This window comes from Syngnathus typhle, unplaced genomic scaffold (genome assembly GCF_033458585.1).
Source record: "Syngnathus typhle isolate RoL2023-S1 ecotype Sweden unplaced genomic scaffold, RoL_Styp_1.0 HiC_scaffold_27, whole genome shotgun sequence".
Classification (NCBI taxonomy): Eukaryota; Metazoa; Chordata; class Actinopteri; order Syngnathiformes; family Syngnathidae; genus Syngnathus; species Syngnathus typhle.
This window is the reverse complement of record NW_026871933.1, coordinates 720,001-743,346: the sequence shown is the minus strand read 5'-3', so window position 1 is coordinate 743,346 and position 23,346 is coordinate 720,001. Positions and strand designations below refer to the sequence as shown.

The window sequence follows — 23,346 nt, the reverse complement described above, 5'->3', positions numbered from 1 at the left end:
CTATACAGTTGGTGGAATACACACAGTTGCAGATCAAAAAGAAAATGGACTGAAAGAACAAAGACAAGATGGACGCATTTGAGAGTGGCGGATGATCCAGCCCTGAATCATCATCATGAGAATCTAAGAGGAGAGGCTGGTAAAGACTTGCATGAGTCACATGAAGTCAAACTGGACACATTGCTAAAGACTGCTGAAGCATTACAAAGTTGGTGGAGTGTGGGACAAAAGGGATGGAAGTGTGTTTGGGTGCTGGGGCGGACATACCTGAGGAGTTTTGATAAAAGAGGGAATAATAAGGCTGCTTATTGACACTGAAACAGGGATAACAACAAAATACATAGATATGGACAGTGAAGATGCACTAATACTAACAAATCATACGACAGCGTGATCAGAAACTTTGCAAAGTGGATATTGATCGATAGAAATTAAATTTATCAAAACGACAGAATTTAATTATACATCAATTGCGACTGATTTATAGGATGCATATTTTTGCTTGAAGGGGTGAGGGGCCATAAGAAAGTTGGAATTTTGGATAGTCAGCAAAATAGTAATACAGGGCACTACTTAATTAAAAAGGATACAGTTGGGCTTTAAATAACATACAGTGACATGACCCTTGCGACAATTGATTTAAATGACACTTTATGATAGGCATTTATGGTTAGGGTTAACAATCCATCCATCCATCCATCCATCCATCCATCCATCCATCCATCCATCCATCCATCCATCCATCCATTACTGGTGCAGCTTGTCCTTACGAGGGTCACGGAGGATTAACAATAATAATTAGAATTTGTAATTTCTGGAGAAATTGTGTGTGAAGGCGAAGAGGCTGAATACAAATTCGGGGAATGCTACAAGATTATGTTTAAATTTAATCGGATGTCAAACGCTGCGTGTTCGCTTCTATTCCGGGGGGGTGTTAATGGGACGTCAAACGCTTTGTGTGGCGGGCTCCATCTGTAATGTTTCTCTATACCATGAGAAATAACTTGACAAGACGACCAGGTTTTAGGGAAGCAGTGAGTCAATCATGTATTGATGTTCGTTTCTTTTTAGCCGCATACTCTCCTAGCTACAACATGCCATCCGCCCGCCATACCTGTAGCTCCACCCCCCAGTACGGGTAACCACACAGTCCAAATACATTACACCATCTAGTGTGGAAACTGAGAAGCTGAGCTCAAAGTTCTTGTGCGGGCCATATTCAATTATGTTTTCAGAATTTGCTGCGGGCCAATAAAAACTGGACCGTTAGTTTGGACACCCCTAATTTAGAGCAAAGAACTGTGTAGTCTGCCTGATGCCATTGCCTTTGGTATTTTCTGTTCCACATGTAGAGTTATGTAGCTTGTTAAGTCAACCATAATATCGGATCGGTATCGGGTATCGACCGATACGCAAAGCAACGGCATCGGTATCGGTATCGGAACTGAAAAAGTCGGATCGGTGCATCTCTAATGCATATTTTTGCTTGAAGGGGTGAGGGGCCATAAGAAAGTTGGAATTTTGGATAGTCAGCAAAATAGTAATACAGGGCACTACTTAATTAAAAAGGATACAGTTGGGCTTTAAATAACATACAGTGACATGACCCTTGCGACAATTGATTTAAATGACACTTTATGATAGGTATTTATGGTTAGGGTTAACAATCCATCCATCCATCCATCCATCCATCCATCCATCCATCCATCCATCCATCCATCCATCCATCCATCCATTACTGGTGCGGCTTGTCCTTACGAGGGTCACGGAGGATTAACAATAATAATTAGAATTTGTAATTTCTGGAGAAATTGTGTGTGAAGGCGAAGAGGCTGAATACAAATTCGGGGAATGCTACAAGATTATGTTTAAATTTAGAACGTGTTGAATTGGTCAGAAGATCGATGAAAATATCGAAAGAATTTTGTAAAATTGGGCGTGAATTTTAAAGTTGAAAATTTGAAATTTTTCACAAGTGGGAAGTTTTGGAATAGGTAGGCATAACATGAATAGTTAACAAAATTTTGAAACGGGTTGAGTCAGTGAAAAAATAATTAGAAATTAGAAGGAAAAAAGGAAATTTTGCAAAATGTTACCGCAATGTTGAAAGTGAAAATGTGAAATTTTAAGCTAGAAAGTGATAGAAGGTGAATTGGAAAGTGAAAGAAGGTTAATTGGAGGAATTATGTGGAAGAAAATGAGAAATATTGAATGTGCCATGAAGAATGAATGGTGAAATATTGGCTTAAAATTTGTAAATTTCTCGAAAATCGTAAATATTTAGAATATTTGGCATGAATATTTGGAATGTGTTAAAAGTGGAATGAAGTGAATCAGATGAATTCGTAGAAGTAGTTAAGCTAAAAAATGAATAAATAAAAAAGAGGCAGAAGAATGCAGAAGAAGTTGAATAATGATAAAGTCAAGGCAGTGAGGATCTCTCCTGGTCCACCAACACCGCATCACTGGCAAAGAAAGCCCAGCGCCGCCTGTACTTCCTGCGGAAACTTAGGCGAGCGAGTGCTCCTCCGGCCGTCATGACTGCATTTTACCGCGGCACCATTGAGAGTGTCCTCTCCAGCTGTATTGCTGTTTGGGGTGGCGGCTGCACTGACTACAACTTGAAGGCCCTGCAGCGCATAGTGAACACTGCTGGTAAGATTGCTGGTGCTTCGCTCCCCTCCTTGAAGGACATTTACACCTCCCATCTCACCCGCAAGGCGACCACGATTGTGAGTGATGCGAGTCACCCCGCTCACTCTTTGTTCGAGCTTCTGCCCTCTGGGAAGAGGTACAGAAGCCTGCGCTCCCGCACCTCCAGACTCTCAAACAGCTTCATACTCCAGGCTGTTAGGATCCTGAACTCGCTCCCCCGTTCTGCGTAGCGTCCTGTACTTTTACTGTCTGAACTGTCTGAATGCACACTGGCTCTTATTATTTATTATTTGTTATTACTCTTATTTATTGTTTGTGCCTTTTTGTTTATGATGTTTTTTACTTTTGCGCTATGCTTGCTGGCTCCGTTATTTATTGTGTTATCTGTTCATTTATTATTTATTCATCACTCTTACTATTGATTGTTAGAATTTTTGCCTTCTTGTTTTTATATTGTGTCGCGTACATGTATGTCTATCGTGTTATGTGTCTCGTCACCGTGGGATAGAGAAAACGTAATTTCGGTCTCTTTGTGTGTTGTGACATGTGGAGAGATTGACAATAAAGCTGACTTTGACTTTGACTTTGAAAAAGTTTATTTATATAGCCCACAAGCAAGTCTCAAAGGGCTTCAAATGTACAAAAATTGACAATTTAAAGTACAGGAACAATAAGTGTGAGGGCCACAATGATGATCATGACAGCAAAAGTATTTCTAATTGGTTTTGATAGGTACAGAGGGGGAACGTGGAAGAAGGTTTTCAAAATTTGTGATATAGCGTGACTCCATTATCAAAAGTAAGCATTTAATTTTAAGAATTGGCATCAACAAAAATGAGAACGATAATCTTCAAGATGATAGCGTAAGTGGCAGGAGGAAGCTGTGTATATTGTTTATAAACATTATTTTTGGTATCATTATTTTTTTAGGAGGGTCAGTTATGCTTGTGAGAAGATCAAAGTCAGTCAAAGTCAGCTTTATTGTCAATCTCTCCACATGTCACAACACACAAAGAGACCGAAATTACGTTTTTCTCCATCCCACGGTGACGAGACACATACCACGATAGACATACGAGTACGCGACACAATATAAAAACAAGAAGGCAAAAATTCAAACAATCAATAGTAAGAGTGATGAATAAATAATAAATAAACAGATAACACAATAAATAAGAGGAGAAAAACGGAGCGAGCAAGCATAGCGCAAAAGTAAAAAACATCATAAACAAAAAGGCACAAACAATAAATAATAAGAGTAATAATAAATAATAAATAAACAGATAACACAACAAATAAGAGCCAGTGTGCATACAGACAGTACAGACAGTAAAAGTACAGGACGCTACACAGAACGGGGGAGCGAGTTCAGGATCCTAACAGCCTGGAGTATGAAGCTGTTTGAGAGTCTGGTGGTGCGGGAGCGCAGGCTTCTGTACCTCTTCCCAGAGGGCAGAAGCTCGAACAAAGAGTGAGCGGGGTGACTCACATCACTCACAATCGTGGTCGCCTTGCGGGTGAGATGGGAGGTGTAAATGTCCTTCAAGGAGGGGAGCGAAGCACCAGCAATCTTCCCAGCCGTGTTCACTATGCGCTGCAGGGCCTTCAAGTTGTAGTCAGTGCAGCTGCCACCCCAAACAGCAATACAGCTGGAGAGGACGCTCTCAATGGTGCCGCGGTAAAATGCAGTCATGACGGCCGGAGGAGCGCTCGCTCGCCTGAGTTTCCGCAGGAAGTACAGGCGGCGCTGGGCTTTCTTTGCCAGTGATGCGGTGTTGGTGGACCAGGAGAGATCCTCACTGATGTGCACCCCCAGGAACTTGGCGCTGCTCACTCTCTCCACCACAGCACCGTCGATGGTCAGCGGCAGGTGTTGGGTGTGACCCTTCAGGAAGTCCACAACAATCTCCTTGGTCTTGTCGACGTCCAGCAGGAGGTTGTTGTCCCTGCACCACGTGGTCAGAAGGTCAACCTCCAGCCTGTATTGAGTCTCGTCTCCCTTGGTGATGAGACCCACCAGAGTCGTGTCGTCAGCAAACTTCACGATACGGTTGTCGCTGTAGGTTGCAGTGCAGTCATGCGTCAGGAGGGTGAAGAGCAGCGGACTGAGCACGCAGCCTTGGGGGGCCCCCGTGCTCAGCGTGATGCTGGCGGAGATTTTGTCGCCAACACGTACTAGCTGTGGCCTCTGACAGAGGAAGTCCAGTAGCCAGTTGCAGAGGTAGGTACTGAGGCCCAGCGCGTCAAGTTTGCTGATGAGGCGTTGTGGCACAATGGTGTTGAAGGCAGAACTGAAGTCCACAAACAGCAATCTCACATACGAGTCCCTCCTCTCCAGGTGGGTGAGGGCCGAATGGAGGGCAGAGCAGATGGCATCCTCAGAAGACCGTTTGGCTCGGTATGCAAACTGGAAGGGGTCAATGGTGGGGGGGAGAACGGATCGGATGTGCTCCATGACAAGCCGCTCAAAGCACTTCATGATGATGGGCGTAAGTGCCACGGGGCGGTAGTCATTGAAGCAGGACGGAGCGGGTGTCTTCGGCACAGGTACGATGGTGGCAGCTTTGAAACACGACGGGACGATGGCCTGCTGCAGGGAAGTGTTAAAGTTGTCCGTGAAGACATCCGTCAGCTCACCAGCGCAGTCCTTCAGCGCCCGACCCGGGATGTTGTCAGGGCCCGCCGCCTTACGGATGTTGATAGCGGCAAGCGCCCTCCTCACGCTGTCGGCGGAGAGGCACAGGGGCAGCTCGTGTGAAGGGGGAGTGGCCTTCAGCGGGCAAGTGCTGTTCTGAGCGTCGAAGCGAGCAAAGAAGCGGTTGAGGTCATTGAGCAGACGGACGTCGCCTTCACAGCTCTGCGGCGCGGGCTTGTAATCCGTGATGGTCTGAATGCCTTGCCAAAGGATCCGTGCGTCCCTGCTGTCCTTGAAGTGGGCGGTAATTTTGCACGAGAACGCCCTCTTTGCTTCTTTGATGCCCCGGGACAGGTCGGCCCTCGCAGTCCTCAAGCCAGCCTCATCCCCTGCTCTAAAGGCTTTGTCCCTGGCCCTCAGCAGCCTGAAGACAGCCCCTGTCAGCCATGGCTTCCGGTTAGCCCGAGTGACGATGGATTTTGAGAGAGTCACATCATCAATGCACTTCCTGATGTAGGAGGAAACAGAGTCAGTATACTCCTCAATGTCTGTCCGATCGTCGCAAGTGGCAGCCCTCCTAAACATGTCCCAGTCAGTAGAGCCAAAGCAGTCACGCAGTGCATCAGAGGCACCCTCAGGCCACACCCGTACCTGCTTGCGAACCGGCCTGGACGCTCTCACCATTTGTCTGTATGCGGGCAAAAGCATAACAGTGATATGGTCAGAAAGTCCAAGATGGGGGAGGGGGGCGGCTTTGAAAGCTCCTTTATGCGAAGAGTAGACCCGGTCCAGGAAGCTGTCGCCACGCGTAGGAAAATTAACATGCTGGTGAAGCCTCGGAAAAACAGACTTCAGGTTAGCATGATTAAAATCCCCAGCGAAGATGGTGAAACCGTCAGGGTGCGCTGTCTCTTGTTCACTGACAGCCTGGTACAGTTCACTAAGAGCCGTGATCCTGTCGCCTTCGATGTTGGAAAGCGGGATGTAAACCGTGACTAGCAGAATCACGGTAAATTCCCTTGGCAGGTAAAAAGGACGGCACTTAATGATCACGAACTCCGCCAGTGGCGAGCAGTGCTTGCATACCACTACAGAGTCCCGGCACCATTCGTCACGGATGTAGACGCATATTCCACCTCCACGAGATTTCCCCCCTTGTACAATGGCCCGGTCCGCCCGATAGCACGCTAGCCGCTCCAGATGTACAGCAGAGTCCGGAATGTTGACAGTCAACCAAGTCTCAGTGAACACGAGCACACAGCAGTCCCGCACTGTCCGGTTTGTAGATTGCAGCAGGCGAATGTAATCCATTTTGTTGTCCAGCGATCGAACATTCGCCAGAAGAATGGAAGGCACGGCCGGGCGAGCAGGGCTGGCCGCCAGCCTGGCCCGGACGCCCCCGCGTTTGCCCCTCTTCAGCCTCCTCGCACACCGCTTTCGACGCTTCCCAACCGGGGCAGGAATAGCAGACGAGCCCGGCGACGCTTCAGGACGTAGCAGTCCGAGCTCCTTTGATGTTCCCGCATCAAAGTCCAGAACTCGACAAAACTCGCTTTTTCCGATGTCAAGCAGAACCTGCCTGCCGTACTTGTAGCACGACTCAGTACGACGAGACGAACAAAAAAAACTGCCGGACAAACACTCATTAGACGGACAAAACACCGTTTGGGCGGGACAGAGAGAGGTCGCTGCGTATGCACGCGCCGCCATCTTGAAACAATGACTGAGGGAACAAGGTAACAGTAAAAGGGAGTGCTCTATAAATTGTTGGTTCTTTGCCAGAGGTAGTTATTTGGAGGGATGAATTTAAACTGAAAGCCAAATGGAACTGTTTAGTGGAAGAAATATGGGAATGTGGAAATATTGAAGTTACAGCTCATCACAAAGTGTCAAATAGTCTAAGTGTGAGATGTGAGCAAACTAAAGGGGGAGTTAAATCATGTTCCAACATTATGCATATTGGCAAACGATGAGATGACAGGAGACCAGACAATTAGATATTAATTTTGGATTTAAAATTAAAAAAAGGGACATTTTAATTGAGGAGAAAATTTTGCGTAGGGACGGTTTCTTTTTACAATTTAATATTGTATGTTTTTATGTGTGTGTTGTGGAATGACAGTTTGTTTGTAATGGTGTATGAATGTCAAGTCTCTGCTTGTGGTGTGGTGTTTGTGTATTGTGAATGGTTGACATGATTCAAAGTTGGGGTGATGTGATCACAGCAGAGGATAACATTCCTCTCACCTGAAAAATATAAAGATACTACAGATTTGAAAAAGCACGATTGATCAGGACTCATTTTGGATTAAATATGGGTTTAGGATTACTCAGGGGCACCATTGACAACAAAACAGTGCGATGGAGAAGGCCCATTTCAGTAATATGGTTAGACAAGACAGAACTAGTATCGAACATTAAGACTTTGGACGATTAGACGTGTGACGACTTTGAGCTCACCCGACGGGGTGACGTACTAGGTGGACAGTGACCAAATGTTTGACGCTTGAGCTTGCTTGCGACAAGTGCACGCTCTGCTTTGTTTTTCTGTGTGACTTAATTTTTTGCAGCAGCAGCAGCAACAGCCACCAGCCAAGGAGCGGATTTCGCGCTGCTTGCGTAACTTGTTTTCGTTCTTGCAGGTTGTCGATTGCGTTCGTGGAAGATTTGTGTTGAATTTACAAGAATATGTTAGCCCTTGCCCTTTTGCTTTTTATGATGAACTTGTTGATGACATGGTTTTCAGGACATGATCCGCGGGCGCCAGGATTCATTTTATCACTGTTTTTATTTTGATACTTGATGTCTCTTTTTGTGTGTACAAATGTCCGCTGTCAGCAGGGCTATAAGGTCAATGACAGGAGTGCGTTGATTTTGTTGCTGAGTGTGTGATATTTGGTCTGATTGGATGAAAACGTTCGGAAGCTGGAAAGGCCTCATCATGTCTGTGCTCGTTGCTGTGGCTTTACTGCAGTGATGATTTTCTGTGGTTGTTGTTGTATTCCATGTATTAGGTCACTCACTGTCCGGTTGATCGAGAAAACCGTTGGCCCGTTGTCACCGAACGGCCAATATACCCTGGTGACTCAACATGAGCCACGGGGGGAAGAAAGGACCGACAGTGTGCTGGTCGCTGCTTGCTAGAGTAACGGGTGATGACCTCATAAATGAGGTCATGAGAGGGAATAAAGGGAAATGTACTTTCGGCAGTTTGCAAACACATTTGATGAAGGCTGCGTTAGACACATATAATCATATCAATATAATTTTTAGTAGTAGTGTGGTCGCTTAATAAGTGGAAAGGAATGTGCAGACTACATGAATTTGTTTTCTTCAAAGTATTGTGGAACAGGATGTCCAGAAAGGGAGGATATCTCAAGGCCGATGGGGAACGCGAAAAACAACTCGTCTTTGTGGTCCAGACACCTGTGCTGAGCAGGGGAAAACCCAAACGAGGAGGAGATGACCATCGACCAATCACCACACAATAATTTGCATGCTTGAATATTCATATTGTGTTTCTTTAAAACTGGCCAACCCGGAAGAATGTCTTGTCTTTCTGGTCACGAAGGCACACGAGTTTTTGTGTTAAGGACCCAAGACCCAGGCGCCTGTATTAGCTTGATTAAACAATTGGTAAATTTGGCCTAATTGATCTACTGGTCTTCTCTTTGAATAATCCGAAACACCTATTTGATACAGTGGCAAAGCTGACTCTGCGCCAGCCGACCACCGATAGTTCCTTCCACTCAGCTGACGAGTTCATGAATTTTTTTGCTCAAAAGATTGAATCCATTAGGGATGAGATCAAGAATACCATTCCAATCGCTCGGTCGAGCCCGCCGTTTACCAACGCTGATGATCATACAACAACCCTCTCAACTTTTAAAAGCGTGTCTCTTGAAAGGCTTACACAATTGGTTAGTGCGGCTAAACAAACAACATGTTTATTCGACCCTCTTCCAGCCAAACTACTTAAAGAATTATTTCAAATTTTACGTAGGACCGTCCGTCTTAAATATAATCAATCTGTCTGTCTCCTCTGGGATAGTGCCAACAGCCTTTAAAACCGCTATCATTAAACCGTTACTTAAGCGACCAAATCTTGACCCGGACTGTCTCAGTAATTATAGGCCAGTTTCAAACCTCCCATTCATAGCAAAACTTCTTGAAAAAGTAGTAGCGCAGCAGCTTATTGATTACATGGTCGCCAATAATCGATATGACACTTTTCAGTCTGGTTTTAGAGCTAATCATTCCACTGAGACAGCACTTGCTAAAGTGACTAACGATCTCCTCATAGCTATGGATTCAAACACTTCGTCTGTACTGTTACTACTCGATCTTAGTGCTGCCCTCGACACTGTAGACCTAGATGTTTTATTAGGGCGTCTTAAAAGTTGTGTTGGTATTTCAGGGTCAGCACTAGGCTGGTTCCATTCCTATCTATCAAACAGGACGCACCGAGTGGTCCATGGCAATGCGTCCTCGGAGCTCTATAATGTTACGTGTGGTGTCCCACAGGGATCGGTTCTCGGACCAATTCTTTTTAATATTTATATGATTCCGCTTGGCGACATAATACGTAAATATAATATTAGTTTTCAATGCTATGCGGATGACACCCAATTATATATGCCGTTATCGATGACAGATCCGCGGGATTGTTGTAATCTTGAGGCGTGCCTTGCGGTGATCAAGCAATGGATGTCTCTCAACTTCCTTCGTCTTAACCCAGATAAAACTGAGATGTTGATAATTGGTCCAACTCGTTATCAACACTTATTCAAGGAAACCGCTATAACTATAGATAACCGTACTATCACTCAAAGCGATACTGTAACTAATCTCGGGGTAATATTTGACCAAACTCTCTCCTTTCAAAAGCACATTAAGAATATAACCAGAATTGCGTTTTTTCACCTTCGTAATATTGCAAAGATTCGTCCGATCCTCTCGACCGGTGATGCAGAAACTATTATTCATGCGTTCGTCACGTCGCGCCTGGACTACTGTAATGTACTATTGTCGGGTCTTCCTAAGTCCCGCATCAAAAGTCTACAGTTAGTACAAAATGCTGCTGCAAGGCTGCTCTCTCGGGCAAGAAAATTTGATCACATTACCCCAATACTAGCCAACTTACATTGGCTCCCGGTCCATTTAAGATGTGATTTCAAGGTTCTTCTATTAACCTATAAATCACTGCATGGCTTAGCGCCTTCATATCTCGTCGACCTAGTTGTTCCTTATGTTCCGTCTCGTAACCTTCGTTCGCAAAACGCTACCCTTTTAGTGACACCGAGGGCCAAGAAAATGTCTGCAGGCTCTAGAGCATTTTCTATTCGGGCTCCAGAGCTTTGGAATGCCCTACCAATGGATATTAGAACTGCTACCTCAGTAGAAACATTTAAGACACGTTTAAAGACACATTTCTATGACATGGCCTTTAACTAACCTGTAGTGGCCGATTCGGCTGGAGTTTGTTTTCTCTCCCTCTCCACCCCCTCCCTCCCCCCTCCCCGGCCGGGGAGGTGGTTAGGTGGCACCCATGCTGACAGCGGCTATCTGGATTCTCGTGGGTCAATTCAGGATGGGGGAACTGCGGCTCAACCTCCTCGTAGACACTGCCAGGACAATTGAGGGCTCCTTCGGCAGCCCTCTGCTCTGACATGGACATCCACTTTTTATTTCATTGATGTTCATGTTGTATCATTTGTGCCCTCTCTGCATCCATTCCAACCTGGTGATCCTGAAAGGGGCATCCTTCCATCTGTGGTCCCTTCTCAAGGTTTCTTATTTTCCCCCAGTAGGGGTTTTTAAGTTTATCCTTGCCCTTTTGGGAGCTTAAGATCAGGGGATGTTTTGAGAATAATTGTCAATTTCTGTCTATGTGAAGCCCTTTGAGACTGCTTGTGATTTAGGGCTGTACAAATAAACTTGACTTGACTTGACTTGACAATCCTCACACGGCGCATGATTTATATATAGTCCAACCCTAACTCTATCCTTTTCTGGAAACCCTAGTCCTAGTTGGATATCCTAGCCTAGTTAAATTTGATCAAAATGGGCGGTGGTTGAATCAATTTACAGTAAAAAACAATTTCACAAAATGCAGGTGGTAGCGTGTCAGTCTCATAATCTGAAGGTCGTAAATTCGACCCTCACACGGGGCATACTTTCTTCTAGTCCTAACTCTAGCCCTAATTTGAAACCCCAGTTGGAAACCCTGGCCACAGTTTGAAACCTTAGTTGGCTTCCCTAACCCGAGTTGGAAACCCTACTTTCAGAATGCTCAGACTTAAAGTCACTTTTTCTTTCTGTGAAGTTCAGTTTGATTGAAATGGTTGGATCAGTTTCACAGTAAAAAAGACTTGTAAAACTGCAAATGCACAGCCTCATTAGTGCAGGTGCTAGCATGTCAGTCTCATAATCTGAAGGTCAAGAGTTCGATCCTCAGGTGGGGTAGACTTTTTATACACCTAGCCCTAACCCTAACTCTAGCCCTAGTTGGAAACCCTAGTCCTAGTTGGAAACCTTAGTTTAGCACAGTGCTTCTCAAATAGTGGGGCGCGGTGCTATTCCTGGGGGGGCGCGTGTGACCCTGGGGAACAGGCTTTTTTTTTGGCAGTACTAGAATAAAGTGTAATTGCGAATCTTCACAGCAGGGGGCAGTGGCGCTCTCATTGTTACTTCTGTGACGTTTGCGACAGTGCAACATTTTACGATTTACAAGACAAGTTAGGATAGTCACGGTGGGGAAGGGGGGGCGCGAATAGTTTTCTTCTTGCTAGGGGGGGGCGTAACAGAAAATAATTGAGAAGCACTGGTTTAGCAGGTTGCTCTGACTAAAATAACTAGTAAGCAGGCATTGTGAATATCAGCAAGCACAGGTTGCTCGACTGGAGTCAAGAGAAACAAATTAAAAATTGTACATAAGATGAAAAATGTGCCTCTTTCTTCTGGCTTTTGTCACTGACATTTGGGGTCACCACAACAAAGATCAAAACAGCACACAAACAGTTTACCTATATTTTCCTCTTTCAATTTGATGATTTAGATTTGGAATCTTACCCATTAGGCCAGATAGCCATACAGGAAATTCTGACAAGTGATAGCAGTGCAATGATTTTTGAGCATATACAGTAAATCTACAGCCTAGATTCAAGTGAAGTTAACTGACTTTGGATCAGAAGATTAAAGGGTTCAAGTCCCTTCATTGTCAATTTAATGAATGTCAAGACGAAAGTAGCCTAGTGGATAATGTGTCTAACATTAAATATAGTTTTTGTTTTGTTTTTGCATTACCCAATACATCTCCTTCACATTGTGACACATTCTCCCATTATCTGTCTGTGTTAGGTAGAGAAAAGGATTTTAAAGGAAAGGTAAGTATTGTTGTGTTGTGTTGTGTTGTATTGTGTGTTGTCATTACCGTATTTTTCGGACTATTGGTCGCGTTTTTTTTCATAGTTTGGGTGGGTTATTTGAATAACTCTGAATGTTACGTCAGGCCCGTCTTCAGCTCTTTGTTTGTGTTTATGTCACATTAGTATACCTATCGTTTAGCCTGTTGTTGCTTGTTCATGTCTGTTCTTGGTGTTGGTTTTTTCGGATAAATTTCCTCTAAATGCGACTTATACTCCGGAGTGACTTACCTTTTTTTTCCATGTATAATGCGCCCCCATGTATAATACGCACCCTAAAAATGGCATGTTGATGCTGGAAAAAAGCCTGTACCCATGTATAATACGCACCCAAATTTCTATTTTTTATTTTATTTTTTAAAGTCCCAATGATCGTCACACACGCATCTGGGTGTGGTGAAATGTGTCCTCTGCATTTGACCCATCCCCGTGTGATTTTGATCCATCCCCTGGGGGAGAGGGGAGCAGTGAGGAGCAGCGGCGCCGCCCTCGGGAATCATTTGGTGATCTAACCCCCCAATTCCAACCCTTAATGCTGAGTGCCAAGCAGGGAGGCAATGGGTCCCATTTTTATAGTCTTTGGTACGGTCTTAACTAGGCTGGATGTATTTTTTTTGTTGGCGTTGATTTCTCCAACTGCCCGTAAAGGCACCACCGCGATTAGTTAGGTTAATGAAAAGAGGAAAGTGACGTGAAAAAGGCGGCTCTGTATGGGAGAGAAGTTGAAGAGGAATAGAAACACCCTTGGAAACCAAAACTTGCCCCTCGCCGTGACTCGGAGCCGCAACAAATGTTTCAGTTTTGTGTAGGCTACATTGTGACAGCAAACGAGCAGGTGATCCAGCAAGCGTCTGATACGAGATCATTGCGTTCGTATGAAGCGTGCTTGAAGTGAACAGCAGAGACAAAAGGAACAAGGCAAAGTGTTGTGAAATAAAATATTACCTGTAATACACATTTTGTTATTTGCTGATTGTATTAAACTATCACATTCATTGACAGTCAAGAAGAGGACTATTCGCATCGGATCTATAGTGCGCATGCGCAGTGATACTGCCTCCGTGTGACGTCCAGTCCGCGATGGAGGTTAAAAAACAAACAGTTTCTGTTCCTGTCTTTGGTAATGTCACCCTGTCTTTTTGTTCCACGTCTTTGTCGGTCAGTCCTGTTGTTGGTTTTGTTAGAGAGTTATGTTAGTTGACCAAGTCTGTGTTTTGAGTTCCTCCAATGAACCCTGGTCCAAGCTGCTCTTGGTCGCCCTGCTCCTTTCCACACTCCATCCGTGACAAGATTTTCTTCAAAAATTGTTGTACAATGATTTTCTTACAAAAAAAAATAAAAAATTGTACCCATGTTTAATGCGCACCCCAGATTTTAGGACAATAAATTTGCGCAATATACATGGAAAAAAACGGTAGTCTCCTCTCTTCCAAAAATGTTTATTGAATGTTATCAAAAGGAAAGGTGATGTAACATAGTGGTAAACATGCTCTTTCCTAACTTCTACTGCACGTGCTGCAGCCATGAAATTCTAAGTAAATTATTATTTGAAAAGTAAAGTTAATGAATTTGAGCATTAAATATGTTGTCTTTGTCGTGTATTCAATTGAATATAGGTTGAAATGGATTTTCAAATTGTGTTTTGTTTTTATTTACATTTTACACAATTTCCCAACTTCAACCAAATCCGGTTTGTAGAATAAAACAAAAAGCTGTCAAGTCTGGGCTCGCTTTCTACAGGCCGATGAGGACAAGACAACACGACATGAGTAAAAACAAAACAATGAACGAGAGCAATAATTGACTTTGAATCTTTCATTCCAGCTTCAAAACTATTCTTATCTCACGTTCTTACAATTGGGCTCTTTGAAAGCACTGGAATTTCTGTACAACGTGTTTTGCTCTTTGAGTCAGTAACTTTACAAAAAGGCATTCAAAGTTGTCAAGAGAAAAGGACAAACCAAGTAGAGTCGAGTCTTAGTGAACATCGCACGCTTGTTCACATTGCATCTGGACATGACATCTAGTTGGCTAATAACAGCTAAGCTAAATGCCAAAAACACTTATGATAAGTTTGCTCTCCAGGCTTTCTCGCAGCAGCTGTACAGGTATGTTGTCGATCTTAGTCAGTGACATTTTTTTTGTTTTTGTGGGTTTTTTTTGGTTAAAATGGTGATACTTTTTATTTTGAACAGAGTAGGAAGGGCATTAAATTTTCGTCTTCGATGTCTTGCTTGCATTGTTAATTTTCTCCATGGACTTCGATTGGTCTTGGGATGTTTGGAACTGACACAGCGAGGTTGACTCTATGACGCCACCTGTGGCTTCAATGAGGCAATTCGAAAATGCTCTGTGGGGCATTTTGCACATGAAGCTGTTGACTTGGGCGCAAGACATTGGCTTCCATCTTCTTCCAGTCTGAAGGAAAACAATCAATTTCAGTGGAGCGCAAATCTATTCATCTTCCAAATGCTGATTTGACCACGCACCTGCCGTAACACAGCCACAGAGTGTTTACCGAGGCTGACACGCTGGCCCAGTGGGTGAAGGTCACCTTGTGGCGGTCCGACCACACGAACGTGCCGGGAAGCACCAGGTTGTTCAGTTCGGTCCACATGTCGCTGGTTTCTGCAGGAACGGATGGGAACAGAGCTCTCATCCGGTTCTCAGATATTGCACCCATCGAGTCGTTCTACGGAGACTGTTGGAAATTTAAGGTTGGGATGCGCGCCAACGTTAGAGGCACTTTAACCCACGCCTGCTCCACCTCGGTGCGGATGGACACCAGTTTGGCACCAATACCACGGCAGACCCGTTGAGCATCAGCCCAGTTCAATTCATTGTCAAAATGTTTGCAGCAGAACCCCGCAAACTCCTCCCAGTCAGGTGACGAGCATCTGGGCTCTGCAGGCGAGACCCTGTGTGAGTTTTAGTCGTCATGACAGTTGGCGTGACCTAAAATTTTTTTTAACTCACCCCTGTCCGCAAACATAAAAGACACACCCAGTGCAAATAATAAAGTGATAATTAGTCGGTTGCTCTTCATGGGACTTCTCTGTCTGGAGGTGCTCCCGTTCCCGGTGGAGCCCAAGTAAACGTGCTGCTTGGGAGCGCTCATCACAATGCAATCTTCTCCGATGTTGTTCTGAATGACTCCAGCGTGAATAGCAGCCGCGCAGATGTGCGAGTCCTGAATTTACACATAGTTGCAGTCACAGACAAGAAGTCCACCGGTGGGGTCAGGCAATCCCGTACTGCAGAGTAGACCATCGTTCCGAAGACAAAGTGTTCCTCTTTGTCACACCCGGGCGGACAGTAGAACCTGCAGAAGACACACACGTGACATTGACGACAGGCGGTCATGAAACATTGTGTCAAGCGTGACTGATGTCATCGAATTGGTGAAGCGGAGGCTGTTGAACTTTCCGGCACAGGTCGTCTCATCTGTGGGACAAAAGGCGAGAGTTCGTGGCATGTTTTGGGATTGTTGTTTTTGGCAACCAAAGCGGCAAATTGTGTTGCTCACCCTCTTGTGCGCATCCCAAGATGTCGAAGCGGAGGCCAAATTCTGGACAATTTTCTAGCGGCAGGATGCAGACGTACTGAGCGATTGCGGGTGTCTCAAGCAGATGAGTCCCACCGCCGATGAACTACGTAGAAATGGAATGTTTCCTTGTTTGTTGTGACAAGATTGAAGGATGCGGTCACAGTCGACTTGATTGGCCCCCCCGCGCTCACCTTCCCGTCCGGGTGTTTGGTCCACTTCCTCTTGTCAACGCTTAGTCTCATCTCAAGTTTGATGTCCCAGGAGCGAGTATTGTTGCTATCACACCCCTGGGTCACGATCGACGTCACCTTTCTCTTGTAGCCGAGGTTCACCAGGATCCAGCTGCCGACGGCTGGAGGAGGCAAACATTCCAAAGCTCAGGAGACCAAAGTCCCAAGCGGTCAATTTTCTACGTACGATTTCTTGACGGCTTCCAGCAGGACTCCCTGTTGAGGCGGGCTTTTACTGGGGTGGCGTCTTTCATTGAGGAGGCTTTGAAGGAAGAGTCTGCAACGCTGCCGTCGGCGATGCCCAGACTATCGAGACATACTGAGGACAGCCAAAAGTCATTTTAATTTGGAACGGACGATTAAAAAAAACTCTGGCCGTCGAACCCCTTGTGGGACTCCTTGCATTGCTTTAGATAGTCTTAGATTCAGTGCAGAGTGGAAGATCACGAGACGTGAATCCCACCTTTCTGTTCACAGCTATAGACCATCTGCAGATATTTTTAGGTGGCAGGGCAGGACTGGTCCTTCAAAAGCTCAATGTGGCATCTTTGCTGGCTGTTGCACATTTCCCTGTAGCAAGGGTGGATGCCTTCCACTGAGCAGTCCTCTGCAAGTTACGAGACACCAGTGAGTGTAAGTGGGCCTAATACCTCAGTGTTTATTTGCAATGTTTGAGCGTGTCAAACAAGGAATTTGACTTCGGTACAACACAGCCTCTGTTCAACATTTAGGTAACTAACAACACTCAGGACGTGTGAAAAATGACAAATATTCTCCCAGGAGGGCAACGAAAAACTCAAAACTCCAACTAGGGTAGATGAGAAACCTTGAGAAGAGCCCACAGATGGGAGGGTCCCTCTTCCAGGATGACCAGGCTGCAATGGATGCAGAGAGGACACATAGTAAAAATATGTACCTGCAGTAGAACCTATTTAGCCCAAGGCTTGCTAACCAGCTAAACAGGTTCTACTGCAGGTACATATTTTTACTATGTGTCCTCTCTGCATCCATTGCAGCCTGGTCATCCTGGAAGACGGACCCTCCCATCTGTGGGCTCTTCTCAAGGTTTCTCATTTACCCTGTTTAGCCCAAGGCTTGCTAACCAGCTAAACAGGTTCTACTGCAGGTTTGATCAGTGGGAGTTTTTAGTTTTTCCTTGCCCTTTTGGGAGTTTAAGATCAGGGGATGTTTGAGAATAGTTGCCATTTTTCATATGTCCTGAGTGTTGTTAGTCACCTAAATGTTGAACAGAGGGTGTGATTTACCGAAGTCAAATCCCTTGTTTGGCACGCTCAAACATGGCGAATAAAAACTCTTGAATCTTGAATCTTAAATCTTGAAATAGTGTAGACAATTCAAAAAAAGGTGTGGAGAGCGGGATGTTATTGCACAGCAAATACTCTGAGACTCTAAGAGTGGTGTGAGTTTATCAGAGCAACAGCCTGGGGGAAGAAGCTGTCTCTGTGTCTGCTGGTTTGGGCGTACAGAACTCTATAACGCCGTCTGGAGGGGGGTAGTTCAAACAGACTGCAACCTGGGTGAGAAGGGTCTGTAGAGATGTTACTTGCACGTTTCCTGTGGGTTCAGCTCCAGGTGGTTTTGGCTGCGTGTGGACCAGCCGCTCCACCTCCTGTCTATACGCAGTCTCGTCACTGTCCTGGATCAGTCCGATGAGAGTGGTGTCGTCCGCATACTTCAGGAGCTTCACAGAAGAGTCACCTGAGAAGAAATTGTTGGTGTAGAGAGAGAAGAGCAGTGGGGAGATGACGCACCCCTGAGGGGCGCCAGTATTGGTGGTTCGGGTGTCGGATGTGATGCTTCCCGGCCTTACACTGTTGGTCAGGAAGCTGGTGATCCACTGACAGGTGGAGGCAGGGACCGAGAGCTGGATGAGCTTCTGTTGGAGGATGTCAGGAGCGATGGTGTTGAACGCCGAGCTGAAGTCCACAAACAGGATCCTGGCGTACGTTCCTGGGGTGTGCAGGTGGTGCAGGATGTAGTGCAGTCCCATGTTGACCGCATCATCCACCGACCTGTTTGCCCGGTAGGCAAACTGGAGGGGGTCAAGCAGGGGGCCCGTAACATCCTTCAGGTGGTTCAACACTAACCTTTCCAAAGATTTCATGACCACAGATGTCAGAGCGACAGGTCTATAGTCATTCAAACCTGTGATGGCGGGCTTCTTGGCCACCGGAACAATGGTGGAGCTCTTGAAGCACGAGGGCACCTCACACAGCTCCAGGGAACGGTTGAAGATCCGTGCAAAGGTGCGTGCCAGCTCAGCACAGACTTTCAAGCAGGTAGGTGACACGTCGTCTGGGCCCGGTGCCTTCCTGATCATTTGGCCTCTGCAAGAGAGGGAGTACCGATTTTTTCCGTGTATAGTGCGCAAAATTTAACTAATTTATTGTCCTAAAATCTGGGGTGCGCATTATACATGGGTACAAAAAAAAAAAAAAAATTCTTTTTAATTTTTTTTTTTTTTAAGTCCCAATGATCGTCACACACGCAGGGAGGCAATGGGTCCCATTTTTATAGTCTTTGGTATGGTCTTAACTAGGCTGGATGTAATTTTTTTTGTTGCCGTTGATTTCTCCGACTGCCCGTAAACGCACCACCGCGCTTCGTGCGCGCACGGGACAGCAAACGAGCAGGTGATCGAGCAAGCGTCTGATACGAGAGCATTGCGGTCGCATGGAGCGTGTTTGAAGTGAACAGCAGAGAAGAAAGGCAAAGTGTTGTGAAATAAAATGCACAGAACGGATGCGCAAGACACGTCAGCTATATAAAGAGCGAGAGTTGTTTTCTTCCTATTAGTTTCAATTCACAGTTTAATTAGCAGTTTCAATCAGCAAATAACAAAATGCGTATTACAGGTAATATTTAAAACCTGGCAGACGACCGTGGCAGCCGACATGAAGGCACTCGGCATCAACCACGAGATGGCCATGGACCGTTCCCGGTGGAAGAAAGCCATATCGAGAATCCAGTCCAACCCAGCGGCGACTGGAAAGCGGACTTTAAACCGATGATGATGACGATGATGATGATTTGCTGATTGGTACCGTTTTTTTCCGTGTATAGTACGCAAAATTTAACGAATTTATTGTCCTAAAATCTGGGTTGCCCATTATACATGGGTACAATTTTTTTTTTTATTTATTTATTTATTTTATTTTATTTTTTTTAAAGAAAGTCATGGTACAACAAAACCAACAACAGGACTGACCGACAAAGTCGTGGAACAAAAAGACAGGGTGACATTACCAAAGACAGGAACAGAAACCACATCATGACAGTAACACATGCAATGATCCGACGGTGAGCGAGGGGCAGACAGGACTTAAATACAAAACACGTTACATCGATTGAGGTGACACAGGAAGAGAGGGGCGACGCGAACAGAAACTATGGCAACCTAGACACATAGCAAAACTGGGGACGAGACATGACAAATCTCCCTCGAAATCAAACTTGAAATCATCCTTGATGGTGTGTTATTGTCAAATATTGTTTGTTTTTTAATCTCCATCGCGGACCGGACGTCATACGGAGGCCGCCATTACAGATGCGCAGAACGGATGCGCAAGACACATCAGCTATATTAAGAGCGAGAGTTGTTTTCTTCCTATTAGTTTCAATTCACAGTTTAATTAGCAGTTTCAATCAGCAAATAACAAAATGCGTATTACAGGTCGGTCATATTTTATTTCACAACACTTTGCCTTGTTCCTTTGGTCTCTGCTGTTCATCCTAAAACACAAAGGCGCTCTTTAAGCAATGCGACAGTGAGCGCCCGGCGCGCTGCGGTTGCGCGACCGCACCAAATTAAGCTCCCTGCGCAGTGCGCACTGAGGTCCACTTAAATTTTAGAAAGTACATCAGGACTTTAAAAATATCTTCTAAATTTCAGCGACGGCTCTGTCACAATAATCGACCAGCCCGGTGCAGTTGGGCGGTCGGCGGCGCGCTACGGTTGAGCGTTCTCTCGCGCGCTCTCTCGCGCGCTCTCTCTCTCGCTCTCTCTCGCTCTCGCACACACGCAAACCGGATATCATACGGAGGCCGCCATTACAGATGCGCAGAACGGATGAGCAAGACACGTCAGCTATATAAAGAGCGAGAGTTCAGTTCTCTACCTAAATCCGTATTACAGGTAATATTTTATTTCACAACACTTTGCCTTGTTCCTTTCTTCTCTGCTGTTCACTTCAAACACGCTCCATGCGCACGGAGCGCGGTGGTGCGTTTACGGGCAGTCGGAGAAATCAACGCCAACAAAAAAAATTACATCCAGCCTAGTTAAGACCATACCAAAGACTATAAAAATGGGACCCATTGCCTCCCTGCGTGTGTGACGATCATAGGGACTACTTACGAATACTTTTTTTTTTTTAAAAATTCATAAAAATTGGGTGCGTATTATACATGGGTACAAGCTTTTTTCCAGCATCAGCATGCCATTTTTAGGGGTGCGTACTATACATGGGGGCGCACTATACACGGAAAAAAACGGTAGGTGACAACGGTGATGCAGGTGTGGACAGAGCGGTTGTGGGGGGAGGTGAGTATGTTGATTGTGCTGCAGGAGGTCCTGTAGTGTGGGAGGACCGATCAAACCTAGAGTAGAACCTGTTTAGCTGGTTTGCAAGCCTTGGGCTCGCCACAGGACAGGGGGTTTGTTTCTTGAAGCCCGTGATGCTCTGCAGACTGTTGAGGGATCAGGATTGGCAGAGAGGTGTCTCTCCAGGCTCTCCCCGTAACACTTGCTGGCTGTCCTGACCTCTCGGTTCAGTGTGTTTCTGGTCTGCTTGAACAGGTCCCGGTCACCGCTCCTGTAGGCCTCCTCCTTGACTTTGCGCAGCCTCCTGAGGTTCGGTGTAAACCAAGGTTTGTCGTTGTTATACGTGCAGAAGGTCTTGGTCTGCACACACAGATCCTCACAAAAACTGATGTATGATGTGACAGTGTCAGTGAGTTCATGCAGGTCTGAAGTTGCAGCTTCAAAAACTCCCCAATTGGTGCAATCAAAGCAGGCTTGGAGGTCCTGCCTAGACTCCACTGTCCACTTCTAGTGTTGGGAAAAATATCATTGGATTCTATGTATCTACTTATGTGTGCAAGATCTTCCACAGAATGTGACAGTTTGACCTTGTGATAATGACTTGGGAGCATATGGCTGGCTAAGGAGCACATGACTGGAGTCATGAGTCGCGCTATACAATAAACTCCTTAACTATTCATGAACAGATCATGAGTTTGGTATGAGATGACTGAAGCAGACAAACGTCTTATTTAATCTAAAGTCATGAGTACGCCACAGATGTAAGCATCCCAGGGGCATTAAGACTACGTCTTTGTTAAGCTAAAGTCATGAGATGACCATACTGCTCTTTCCATAATAGCATCCCTGTTGTTCTGTGGTCATAAGATTTAATTATGGGATGTCCTTCCTGTTTAAGAAACTATGCATTCATGTAGACTTCCCCCATTGTTGTTCCTCAATAAAAGGCACTACCAAACTGGAGGAAGCGCGCGAATCTCAGCCACACTTGCTGTGTGTCTGGTTTACGCCCTTCTGCAGAAGTCGCTTGCCATCGAAGACATGTCCTGCCTCTGTGAGATTCTTTTCAGATAAATGTTGTGAACCCAACAAAGCGTTTCTAGGAGAGTGCTGCGAGACTCTTTCAACACCGTGACATCAGTACAGCAACGTTCTTTAATATAGAAACAGATACCACCTCCCTTTTATCTGTAGCCACCTTCTATTAAATCAGTGGTCTCCAACCTTTTTTGCGCCACGGACCGGTTACGTGTCAGAAATATTTTTGTGGACCGGCATTTATATAAATAAATAATACATTTATATACAGTATTTTTCGGTCGCGTTCTTTTTTCATACTTTGGGTGGGGGGAAGACTTATACTCAGGAGAAACTTATATGTGAACCTTTTTCACAAATTTTTACTTGATCATCAACACTTTACTTACTAGTATAGTTGATCACTTCACATGTAATTTTCACTTCAAACCGCATGAGGGCGCACTATGGCTGTGGAATAATTGGAGCCTCACTGTCAATGAGTTCCATTCACTGACTTCCGAAGTCGGGACATTTAGTGATTTGGAGTGACATAGATTATTGGATAAACTTGTTATTTATGTTAAAGTTATTTGATATGTAGTTTATTTAGAGTAGCAACGTGTATGTTGTTAGACTTCAGTAGTTTTGTAGGGAGTGTGCGTGTGTTGGCTCACGTGTTGAGCTCTTGATTTGTGAAATAAAGATAGATTTTATGATAGTTATTAATGGTAAAATTATTGTAGTCTTCTTCTTTACCAGAAAAGGATCCAAAGCGTGTTCTGCCTTACAGTCCTAAGGAGGACATGTGGCCAGGCGTGGCACACCATCCGTTCCCTGAAGGAGGAATGGCAGAGACTGCAGCACGGACAGAAAGCAGCCAAGTAGGAAACACTCACACGCACGCACGCACGCACACACACGCACACACGATTGTGTGAACTGTATCCAAAAATGACAATATTTTCCTCCCAGCATGAGCTTGCTGAGACAAAACTCATCCCTGTCCTGGGGGGGCCAGGGCGCGTGAGCCGCGGGAGTCCTTCCTCCGTCATCCTCCGCTCATCGCTTCGGTCTAAGGGGCCGGGCCCCCGCGCGCCGGTACCAAACGGCCCCCGGCTAAGGCGGGGCGAACGAGTGCGTGAGCCGCGGGAAAAGTCCCTTCCCCCGTCGTCCTAGGCGGCGCTCCGTGACCGGCCCCGGCGGGGCCCATCCGAGGACCTCACTAAGCCATCCAATCGGTAGTAGCGACAGGCGGTGTGTACAAAAGGCAG

The 23,346-nt window shown here is 45.5% G+C and overlaps 1 long non-coding RNA gene across 2 annotated transcripts; it reads right to left on the bottom strand.

The window, feature by feature from the left end:
• Positions 1-14,290: 14,290 nt before the first annotated feature.
• Positions 14,291-16,366, bottom strand: LOC133147037 (uncharacterized). Of its 2 annotated transcripts, XR_009711490.1 has the most exons (4): positions 16,241-16,366; positions 15,471-16,158; positions 15,204-15,342; positions 14,291-15,132 (listed from the first exon to the last, which is right to left on the bottom strand). It is a non-coding gene; the product is annotated as an uncharacterized LOC133147037 (long non-coding RNA). The 2 variants fall into 2 exon arrangements; XR_009711489.1 differs by having other exon boundaries at positions 15,204-16,158.
• Between the last annotated feature and the right edge of the window lie 6,980 nt (positions 16,367-23,346).